Raw genomic sequence first — 12,605 nt, forward strand, 5'->3', positions numbered from 1 at the left:
GATTACATACTTATCTCTTTTACCCAAAATATGTATTTTGGTTTAAATGTGCTTCTGACAACATATTAATGAAGTAGTAAAACAATTTACTTCCTATTACAGCTACATAATTGAACAATTTTTTCCTCTATTTTTAAATGATCCCATTGTAATTATCTTATAATATAACTTTTAGAATATTCTAGGGGTGCCTGGGTGGCTCAGTCGGCTGAGCCTTCAGCTCAGATCATGATCCCAGGGTTCTGGGATTGAGCCCCAAGTCGGGCTCCCTGCACAGTGGGAAGTATGCTTCTACCTCTCCCTTTGCCCCCCGCCCCACCCTGTCTGTGCTTTCTTTCTCACACTCTCTGTCTCAATTTTAAATAAATAAATAAATAAATAAATAAATAAATAAATAAATAAATAAATAAATAAAAAATAAAATGAAATATCCTATAGCACCCAAAAGATATCCATGCCCAAATCTTTGGAACCTGTGATTGTTACCTTACACAACAACAACAAAAAAGAACTTTACAGATGTGATTATGTTAAGGAATTTGAGATGAGAAGATTATCCTGGATTATCAGGCAACCCCTAAATGTATTCTTCCAAGAGGGGAGCAGAGGATTTTTCATTATGCAGACACAAGAGAAAAAGCCAATGTCACCACGGAGGCAGGGATTGGATGAAGTGACAGCAACTGCAAAGGATGCTGGCAGCCACCAGAAGCTGGAAGAAGTGACGAATGAATTATCCTGTAGAGCTTTCAGAGGGAACTTGGAGCTGTCAACACCCCCATTTTGGCCCATTGATACTGATATTCAACTTCTGGTCTCCAGAAGTATGAGAGAATATATTTGTGTTAAGTCACCAAATTCACAGTAATTTGTCATAGCAGAGACAGGGAACTAATAGAGTCATTCAGTTTTTATTTAGTATTCAAAACTGTGCAATTGCTGTTGATGGCATAAAAGAAATAGGAAAACATGCTTACTGTTTTTGAGATATTCACAATTTTGTGGGATGTGCAGGGATTTTATTGGTTAAAGTAATCTTTCATGAGCCCTGAGCATCTCGTCTTGTTCTTGCTGGGATATTCCAAGAATTCAAGGTCCTAACCACTTTTTACCCAGGCCATTTCTTAGTATTTTTGCATTGAGCAACCTTGAAAGATGAGATAATATTTCCCTCCAGAACAAAAATCAGGAAGACTATAAAAGAGGTAGATTTTCCAAAATCAGTGTTTATCAGCTGCAATGACATCCCACTGTGTGCAGCACCCACCCAAGACCCTCTGCATCACCCATGTGGAAATTGTAGATCAAACATGCTGTCTTCTATGCTGCTAGTAAAATATTCTTTGTCTCTGACCCAGGACTCTCATGTCTTCTGACAGCATCCATAAATAACACATTGACTTAGTAGTAATGAAATGTGTTGGGGGTCCCCAAGACCACTTTCATATTTGGAGATTTGCTGGAGTGACTCAGAACGTACATCATCAAGTCGTACACATGGCTAAAATTTATTACAGGGAAAGGACACACAATGGGGTCACCAAAGGAAACAGACACAGAGTCTAGAGAAATTCATGCACGTGCTTTCCTGTGCTTCCTCTTGTCCTCATTTGCGTGTGTTCCTTTATCTGGCAATAACAATGCAGGAGCATATGCAATGGTTCTGCCCAAGGAAGCCCAGTACTGACTTAGCACCTAGGTTTTCTGTTGGGGGCTAGTCAGGTAGTCACCCTCTGCCTGCCATGTACTTAAATTCCAGACCTTTGGAAGGAAAGCAGATATGCACCATAAATCATTATGTTTGTACAAACCATCTAGGCATAGTGAGCCATTCTTAAAAAGTAAGTGTATGAGTCGAGTGCCAAATTCCCAGATGCCAGCCAAGGGCCAACCTTGCAAGCAAGCTCTTCTAATGATAGCTGCCTCTAGTCTGTTATATTGATTCATGTCTGCACAGAAGGTTAAATTAAATCGTAGACCCTGAGAGGTTTATCCATGAAACAAATAATAATCCATAACAACATATGCTAAACTTCTAATCAGTGCACAAATTACTGCTGCCAAAGGCACACAAATAAGAGAGATATAAATATGATTTAGGGATATTTTTGTGGAGAATCCGGAATTTGAGTTGGACTTTGAAAGATAGAAAAAGAAGTAGGAAATACAAAAGCTTTCTTTTTATTTGATGCAATCAGTTTTTAAGCAAAATCATGTTAACTCTATAATGAGAATTAGCCAATAACAATTTTTCCATTGAGGGAAAGGACTTGATGTTCCACATTGATAACAAATGAGATGAAACCTAAATCAGAATGACTCAGAGTAGTGGCATTTTTCCAAGGTAGAGGAAGGCACTTATTGTTTTGGAATGTATAATCTCCTATCTGAAACATTTGCAATAAGTAAGGCATTGGATGACTAATAAAAATGTAAATGATTTTATTCCACTTTTTAAATAAAATGTTGAAGATAGGCTATACATAGAAAAATATCAACTCTTAGAAAGGAAATGTTTCTATGTAAATTTCAGATGAGATACTAAGATGCTAAAGTCAAAAAATATATCACTAAGTGTAAATATATTTTAAACTTTCCTATCACAATTGGGGATTGGAACCACTTTATATATACTAGTTGCAGTTTTTTATGGAGTGAAAGTGTCTATGTAACAGAAATATATGGAAGGCAACACTATTACTATTGTTGTTGTTACTACAGTCATTTTAGTATTTGACTTATATTACATCTATTGGTCCAGGCATTTTTTCCATATACATTCTATAATGCTTATGATATGCCAAGCTATGTGTTAAGAAATGATTTTCAAAATAAAAACACAAACTCTTCCTTCAAGGGGCTCACACTAGCAAAGGATAATGTAACACAGCGTGATAAGGACTATTCTAAACATGGGATTCAAGAACTTAGAATTTCACACATCTGGAAACATGTACAGTAGTCCTCCCTTATCCCTCGTTTTGCTCTCTTTTAGGTACCAGAGGTCAGCTGCAGTCCAAAAGCAGATGGCCCTCCCACTGACATACCATCAGAAGGTCGATAGTCATATTGATAACAATATGTTAATTGTAGGAGACCTCAATACTCCATTCTCAGCAATGGATAGATCATCTAAGCAGAAAATCAACAAGGAAGCAAGATCTTTGAATGATACACTGGATCAGATGGACCTCATAGATATTTACAGAACATTCCACCCTAAAACAACAGAAGACTCATTCTTCTCGAGTTCACATGGAATTTTCTCCAGAATAGACCACATACTAGGTCACAAATCAGGTATCAACCAATACCAAAAAATTGAGATTATTCCCTGCATATTCTCAGACCACAATGCTTTAAAACTGGAACTCAATCACAAGAGAAAATTTGGCAGAAATTCAAACACTTGGAAGCTAAAGACCACTCTGCTCAAGAATGTTTGGGTCAACCAGGAAATCAAAGAAGAACTTAAACAATTCATGGAAATCAATGAGAACGAAAACACATCGGTCCAAAACCTATGGGATACTGCAAAGGCAGTCCTAAGGGAGGAAATACATAGCCATCCAAGCCTCACTCAAAAAATAGAAAAATCGCAAATTCACCAACTAACTCTACACCTTAAAGAACTAGAGAAAAAGCAACAAACAATGCCTAAGCCATGCATTAGAAGAGAAATAATTAAAATTAAAGCAGAGATCAATGAATTAGAAACCAGAAACACAGTAGATCAGATCAATGAAACTAGAAGTTGGTTCTTTGAAAGAATTAATAAGATTGATAAACCACTGGCCAGACTTATCCAAAAGAAAAGAGAAAAGACCCAAATTAATAAAATTATGAATGAGAGGGGAGAGATCACAACAAACACCAAGGAAATAGAAACAATTATTAGAAATTATTATCAGCTTTTGTCTTTCGGCTCGGGGAGGCAAAGGTGCAACTTTCTTCGGTCATCCTGAATCTGGGTTCATCCAACACCAGCCACCTCCGCCATGCTACCTAAGTTCGACCCCAACGAGATCAAAGTCATGTACCTGAGGTACACCAGTGGCGAAGTCGGTGCCACATCTGCCCTGGCCCCGAAGATCGGCCCGCTGGGTCTGTCTCCAAAAAAGGTTAGTGATGACATCGCCAAAGCAACCAGTGATTGGAAAGGTCTAAGGATTATGGTGAAACTGACCATTCAGAACAGACAGGCCCAGATTGAAGTGGTACCTTCTGCCTCTGCCCTGATTATCAAAGCCCTCAAGGAACCACCAAGAGACAGAAAGAAGCAGAAAAACATTAAGCACAGTGGAAATATCACTTTTGATGAGATTGTCAATATTGTCTGGCAGATGCGACACCAATCTTTAGCCAAAGAACTCTCTGGAACCATTAAAGAGATCCTGGGGACTGCCCAGTCTGTGGGCTGCGATGTAGGCGGCCGCCACCCTCATGACATCATAGATGACATCAACAGTGGTGTGCTGGAATGCCTGGCTAGTTAACTACAAAGGAAAATGTTTCAATAAAGGATCATTTGACAACCAGTGGGGAAAAAAAAAGAAATTATTATCAACAACTATATGCCAATAAACTGAGCAATCTGGATGAAATGGAGGCCTTCCTGGAAACCTATAAGCTGCCAAGACTGAAACAGGAAGAAACTGACAACCTGAATAGGCCAATAACCAGTAACGAGATTGAAGCAGTGATCAAAAACCTCCCAAAAAACAAGAGTCCAGGGCCTTATGGATTCCCTGGGGAATTCTACCAAACATTCAAAGAAGAAATAATACCTATTCTACTGAAGCTGTTTCAAAAAATAGAAACAGAAGGAAAACTTCCAAACTCATTCTATGAAGCCAGCATTACCTTAATCCCCAAACCAGGCAAAGACCCCATCAAAAAGGAGAATTTCAGACTGATATCCCTGATGAATATGGATTCCAAAATCCTCAACAAAATCCTAGCTAATAGGATCCAACAATACATTAAAAGGATCATCCACCATGAGCAAGTGGGATTTATCCCCGGGATGCAAGGGTGGTTCAACATTCGCAAATCAATCAATGTGATAGAACACATTAATAAGAGGAGGAAGAAGAACCATATGATCCTCTCAATTGATGCAGAAAAAGCATTTGACAAAATACAGCATCCTTTCCTGATTAAAACTCTTCAGAGTATAGGGATAGAGGGAACATTCCTCAAGTTCATAAAATCCATCTATGAAAAACCCACAGCGAATATCATCCTGAATGGGGAAAAGCTGAGAGCCTTTCCCTTAAGATCAGGAACACGTCAAGGAGGCCCACTCTCGCCACTATTGTTTAACATAGTACTAGAAGTCCTAGCAACAGCAATCAGACAGCAAAAAGAAATAAAAGGTATTCAAAATGGCAAAGAAGAAGACAAACTCTCTCTTTTTGCAGATGACATGATACTTTATGTGGAAAACCCAAAAGACTCCACCCCCAAATTACTAGAACTCATACAGCAATTCAGTAATGTGGCAGGATACAAAATCAATGCACAGGAATCAGTTGCTTTCTTATACACTAACAACACAACTGTAGAAAGAGAAATTAGAGAAATGATTCCATTTACAATAGCACCAAAAACCATAAGATACCTCGGAATAAACCTAACCAAAGACGTAAAGGATCTATACTCTAGGAACTACAGAACACTCATGAAAGAAATTGAAGAAGACACAAAAAGATGGAAAAATTTTCCATGCTCATGGATCTGAAGAATAAACATTGTTAGAATGTCTATGCTACCCAGAGCAATCTATACCTTCAATGCCATCCCGATCAAAATTCCAATGACATTTTTCAAAATGCTGGAACAAACAATCCTAAAATTTGTATGGAATCAGAAAAGACCCCGAATCGCCAAGGAAATGTTGAAAAAGAAAAACAAAGCTGGGGGCATCATGTTGCCCAATTTCAAGCTATATTACAAAGCAGTGATCACCAAGACAGCATGGTACTGGCACAAAAACAGACATATAGACCAATGGAACAGAATAGAGAACCCACATATGGACCCTCAACTCTATGGTCAAATAATCTTTGACAAAGCAGGAAAAAACATGCAGTGGAAAAAAGACAGTCTCTTCAATAAATTGTGCTGGGAAAATTGGACAGCCACGTGCAAAAGAATGAAACTCAACCATTCTCTAACACCATTCACAAAGATAAAATCAAAGTGGATGAAAGACCTCAATGTGAGACAGGAATCCATCAAAATCCTAGAGAAGAACACAGGCAGTAACCTCTTTGACATCGCCCACAGCAACTTCTTTCAAGATACATCTCCAAAAGCTAGTGAAACAAAGGCAAAAATGAACTTTTGGAACTTCATCAAGATAAAAACCTTCTACACAGCAAAGGAAACAGTCAACAAAACAAAGAGGCAACCCACAGAATGGAAGAAGATATTTGCAAATGACACTACAGATAAAGGGCTGGTATCCAAGATCTATAAAGAACTTCTCAAACTCAACACCCAAAAAACAAATAATCAAGTCAAAAAGTGGGCAGAAGATACGAAAAGACACTTCTCTGAAGAAGACATACAAATGGCTAACAGACACATGAAAAAATGTTCATCATCATTAGCCATCAGGGAAATTCAAATCAAAACCACACTGAGATACCACCTTACACCAGTTAGAATGGCAAAAATGGACAGGGAAAGAAACAGCAAATGTTGGAGAGGCTGTGGAGAAAGGGGAACCCTCTTACACTGTTGGTGGGAATGCAAGTTGGTATAGCCACTTTGGAAAACAGTGTGGAGTTTCCTCAAAAATTTAAAAATAGAGCTACCCTATGACCCAGCAATTGCATTCCTGGGTATTCACCCCAAAGACACAGATGTAGTGAAAAGAAGGGCCATATGCACCCCAATGTTCATAGCAGCAGTGTCCGCAATAGCCAAACTGTGGAAAGAGCCGAGATGCCCTTCAACAGATGAATGGATAAAGAAGATGTGGTCCATATATACAATGGAATATTACTCAGCCATCAGAAAGGATGAATACCCAACTTTTACATCCACATGGATGGGACTGGAGGAGATTATGCTAAGTGAAATAAGTCAAGCAGAGAAAGTCAATTATCATATGGTTTCACTTATTTGTGGAACATAAGGAACAGCATGGAGGACATTAGGAGAAGGAAGGGAAAGATGAAGGGGGGGAATCGGAGGGGGAGACGAACCATGAGAGACTATGGACTCTGAGAAACAAACAGGGTTTGGGGGGCATTGTTTAGCCCTGTGATGGGCATTAAGGAGGGCATGTACTGCATGGAGCACCGGGTGTTCTACGAAAACAATGGATCGTGGATCACCACATCAAAAACTAATGATGTATTGTATGGTGACTAACATAACATAATAAAATTAAAAAAAAAAATGCTTGTCACAACTGACTCAATAATACATCACCTAGATAAAAAATGAGATGCACACAAAGATAAAAAATGAGATGCACACAAAGACATATATATTAGAACATTTATAAAGCATTGTTAACTATGATAGAGCATTATTTTTGGAGCCATTTGTTGTCATTATATTCTATAAAAATTTACTAACATTATGTTCTCAATATACTGATAAATTAAAAAGCAGATTATAAAAATAAGAGGCACATCATCGTTCCACTTTTAAAAATAAAGTATATTTATTTATAAAGGTTAAATATAGTTTATAGTCTTTGTGCATAAAAATAAACAGACATATACCCTTCAGAATAGTAATGAAGATTACCTCTGTTTGATGTTTTTGTGATTATTTCCTAGTGTGTTTTTTCTTTATTTTTTTTAAGATTTTATTTATTTATTCATGAGAGACAGAGAGAGAGAGGCAGAGGGAGAAGCAGGCTCCCAAGGAGAAGGGAGCCTGATGCGGGACCCAATCCCAGGACTCTGGGATCCTGACCTGAGCCGAAGGCAGACGCTTAACCATCTGAGCCACCCAGGCGCCCTGTTTTTTTCTTTTTAATTTTCTATAATATACATTTTTTTTGTCATCAGAAAAAATATGAAGCTTCAAAATTAAAGTCAATTTTTCTATGGAGCAAAAAAGATATTGTAATTCATACATTCTTATAGGGATCATATGGCAAACACAGATAAAGAAATAATAATATATTGTACCAAAAACTAGAGGAGAAAAGAATAAATGTGTTAAGTACACTGTGTATTATGGAAAAGAGGAGAAATACATTTTAAAATGTAAGTTTTTATTGTATTGTGTTGGTTAGAAACCAGTATGTAATAATTTTTTTAAAGCTTTTATTTCTTTTAAGTAATCTCTATACCCAGTGTGGGGCTCAAACCTACAATCCCAAAATCAAGAGTTGCAGGCACCTGGGTGGCTCAGTTGGTTAAGCGACTGCCTTCGGCTCAGGTCATGATCCTGGAGTCCCGGGATTGAGTCCCGCATCGGGCTCCCTGCTCGGCAGGGAGTCTGCTTCTCCCTCTGACCCTCTCCCCTCTCATGTGCTCTCTCTCTCTCACTCTCTCTCTCAAATAAATAAATAAAATCTTTAAAAAAAAAAAAGAGTTGCATGCTCCACCACCTAAGCCACCCAGGCACCCCAAAACCATATGTAATAATTTTAATGTTTTCTTTTTTCACTAATGTCTCAGTCTTTTGATAGGAAATAGTTTAAAATATTCAGACATATAAAAGAACAATTTTGTAGGTATTAAATAGCATAACAAATGTGAAATGCTTTGAATAGTACAACCTACTGTAAGTGCATTAATCATCATTAAAATTACCCTAAAGTTCTCACTTTGATCATCCAAATGTATTTTTTATGTCTCTAATGAAAACATATAAGTATTTTTGCATTAAACAGATTCTTTGAAGAGCACCAAAACTAGTAAGAATAAGTGGAACAGATGTCTATATATTAAAGATTTTCATGCTGCTCATCAGAGTTCTAGGACAAGGGGACTCCCTCTGGAGATAAAAGGCATTGGAAACTCCCTCCCTTGAAGTCATCTCCCAATTAGGTTGAGAGAATTGTTAGATTTGAATCCATTTAAAATATTGTGCTTTCAAGCTAAAAGAAAATTTTTAAAATCCTTTGTTGCATCTTGGTTTGAAAGTTCATGTAGAAAATCATCATTATTTCATCATGAATTCATGTTTAAATTGTACCTACTATATTACAAGTGCTCTATATTACAAATATAAAGATGACAAAACAAACACGTTCTGTTATGTCAAGTGGCTCACAATTTTTTACGAGATATACACATGAACATATTCATATTAGTAAAAAATACCAGAAGTGAACTGATAGCAATATTCACAGAATATTATGGGAACAAGGAGGAAGACAGCTGCAGCCTAGGGATAGAAATGTCCCAGAGGAAGTTGCATAAAGTGGCTAGGTGTTGGACCTAGTATCTAATATATGTGTAAATATGGGAACCATAAGTAAATTGGTATTAGTTAAAATCTAGATGAAGGTTGAGACCAGTGATGGAAGATTTTAGAGTGAGAAGAGCAGAGAACAGAGACATAACAACTTATAAGTGATGAGTAAAGCAAAGACTGCAACAAGCAACAAAAGAGAAGTTTTAGCGAGATTAGAGAAAAACAGGGGGAGCGTAATGTCACATAAGATAGGTATTAAGGGAGCGCCTGGGTGGTTCAGTCAGTTAAGCATCTCCCAGCATCCTGGGATCAACCCCTGCTCAGCGGGGAGTTTGCTTCTCCCTCTCCCTCTGCCGCTCTCCCTGCTCATTCTCTCTCTCTCTCAAATAAATAAATAGAATCTTAAAAAAAGAAAAAGACAAGATATTAAGAGTTTTGAGTAACGTGTCAACAGTGTTAAATCAGTAGAACTTCCAACAACAGACTAACACAATGTCTAAGAGGATGTTATTGATAACTCAGGAGAATGTTGAAGGTGGAACCAGTTTCCAGTTCAATGAGCAATATAAGTGGGAAAATTGAAAGAGGGGACAAGCAAATGAGGACAACTGAAGTTTGCATGAGAAAGGAGAAGAGAGTGGGTGGAAATTAGAGAATGTGTAGGATCAAAGTGGTTGATCCTGGTTTGTATTATGGGAGACCTTTGAGCACTTTTAATGACTCAGGAGGAGGAGAAAGAAATATGAGCAAGAGGATGGCTGATGAGAAGAGGTGGGGTCAAGAGATTTATAAACAGGCTGGATTGAAACTGGAAAATATAGTTAAAGGAGATGGGTTGGCAGGGCGTCTGGAGGGGAGTGAGGTTAGCGATAAAGGAGGTAATGCCTGCCTGGCCAGAGTGACAAGGGACCAAGGAGAGTTGTGAAAGCAGCATTCACAGGGCTTACCATGAGCCAAAACCAGCTGAGTGAGGAGAGGTGAAGAGGGGATTAACAGCAGGGGGAATGAATGTCTCCTAACAACTTTCTCTTCCACATTCATTCTGAAGGAACGGTTTATTCTTTAGGAATCCTGAAGGATATTTATATATTCTCCTCTTGGTGAAGGGTAATGATCACTCCTCTTCCAAAACAGACACTGAATTCCTTTCAAATATTTACATTCTAATTTTTATATGAAAAAATTAAATCTCACCATGTTTTTCACTTGTCCAGCCAATTAGCCAATGTAAAATAAATCTCCCACTTTTGAATTACCTATTTTTATGCTAAAATTTAGCCAGGTTTTCGGTTTTCGTTTTTCCTCTGAGCCAATAACCCTTCATTTCTAAGGGTTTTTTTATCTTGTGTTAGTTATATTAAATGTTCTTCTTTAATAAGGACAAATGAAGGTCTTTTCCTTCTATGATTATAAAAGTACCATACTTGTCTCTGAGCTTTTATAGTCTATAATCCACACAGCAACCAAAGTAATTTTTATCTGCAAGTCAGATCAAGTTGCTCCTCTGATCAATGCCTTCTAGTGACTTCTCATCTCACAAAGAATCAGATCCACATGGACTGTTAAGACCAATATGATGTAAGCGCTATTCCTTCTCTTAGCTCATTGCCTTCTCTCTAGCTCTTGCTCTTCTCCAGCAGCACTAGAACTGTGGAATATTCCTTTTGTTCCCCCCCATTCCTTTAACTGACCCCATATGTCTGAATCTAAGAGTCTGTTCAAGTGCTAACTGATCAGAGAGACCCTCTTGACCAACCTTTCTGAAAGAGTAACTCCTCTCTCTCTGTCTTCATAAGAATTACCCTAATGTTAAATTATCCTACTATTTATCTCTTCTCAGAAATTACATATTACATATTGTGTCTCCCCCATTAGTATGTAAGTTCTATGGCTTGATAAGAGAAAAGGTTTTGTGTTTATTGTTTTACCTCTAGTTCCTGGAAGAATGACTGGCACATGGTAGACATCAATATATATGAATGAATGAATGAATGAATGAATGAGGTAAAAAATAACCATTCAAAATATCCTTTGACTTCCTTCTTTGATAAACCTCTTTTGATACCTCCCTTTATTTTTCTTCCATTTTTCATCATTCTTTACATTATATTTCCTTTGTTTTCCTATCTGTTCTGGAACTTGCATTCATCTATATTTTGCAGTTTTTTTTTAAAGATTTTATTTATTTATATGAGAGAGAGAGAAAGCGAGAGACAGGGCACAAGTGGAGAGAGAGGGGCAGAGGGAGAGGGGGAGGGAGAAGCAGACTCTCAGCTGAGCAGAGAGCCGGATGCAGGGCTTGATCCCAGGATGCTGGGATCATGAGCTGAGCCGAAGGCAGACACTTAACCCACTGTGCCCAATGTTTCTGATTCTCATTTTCTTTGGACTACCTTGATTTCCCTAAATGTTGAATCTATTATTCCTCTTGTCTCTCCCACAGAAATCTTGACTTGTACTGAGCGAGATTGCTTATTTTTATTTTTCAGCATTCAAAAAATATGTTAAATACTTAGGTACACTCACTTTGCCAGGTATGTATAAGGATTCAGAGGTAAACAATCTTCTAGGGAACTTTTAACACCTAGCCACATCTTGAAGTCTTTCTGTGCTTAAAATGATAGGTATTCTGTCTTATATATCAATGCATTATCAATAACATATAGATTAACCTGGGAGCATAAATAAGATGTCATTTGCCTTGAATTGTTGATAGTATTGCATTCATTTTCCATGGCTCTGTTTTTACTTAGTTTATTCACAGCTAGTATGCCAACTTTCTGTAAATGATTAAAATGCAATTTAAATAATTTATCCTTCACTGCAGGAAAACTATTTTGAGTTAATGCTACTTTTGCCTTGATTAACTTTTGTTTAAAATATTTGGTACATTGGTTATTGAATTCTATGGATTTTATTTGGTAGTTTGTTACAGAACTCTGAAATAATAAAACATGCTTGAAAAGGCACTAGTAACGTGAAAGAAGAAAAAAAAAAGGAGATGATGCTTAAAATGTCATTGACTTACCCCATGTCTTTAAAATCCCAGAGCTTATTACAATGATCGTTATAAAAACATTTAGGAGCATAGTAGAGGACATAGAGATGACATCAGTCCCATGAGATTTTATATTAAAGGGGCATCAGTCAAATTTAAACTCCCTACCAGGGATTAAAACCCATAAGAGATAACATCTTTACTGTCAATA

At 37.4% G+C, this 12,605-nt stretch overlaps 1 pseudogene; it reads left to right on the forward strand.

Annotated features, from left to right (window-relative positions):
* The first annotated feature begins 3,998 nt into the window (after nucleotides 1-3,998).
* Nucleotides 3,999-4,496, forward strand: LOC114220114 (large ribosomal subunit protein uL11 pseudogene; annotated as a pseudogene).
* Nucleotides 4,497-12,605: the final 8,109 nt, after the last annotated feature.

The sequence above is a fragment of the Eumetopias jubatus genome, unplaced genomic scaffold (assembly GCF_037043125.1).
Source record: "Eumetopias jubatus isolate StellerSeaLion01/CBP00866 unplaced genomic scaffold, mEumJub1_p1.0 scaffold_14, whole genome shotgun sequence".
NCBI classification, from domain to species: domain Eukaryota; kingdom Metazoa; phylum Chordata; class Mammalia; order Carnivora; family Otariidae; genus Eumetopias; species Eumetopias jubatus.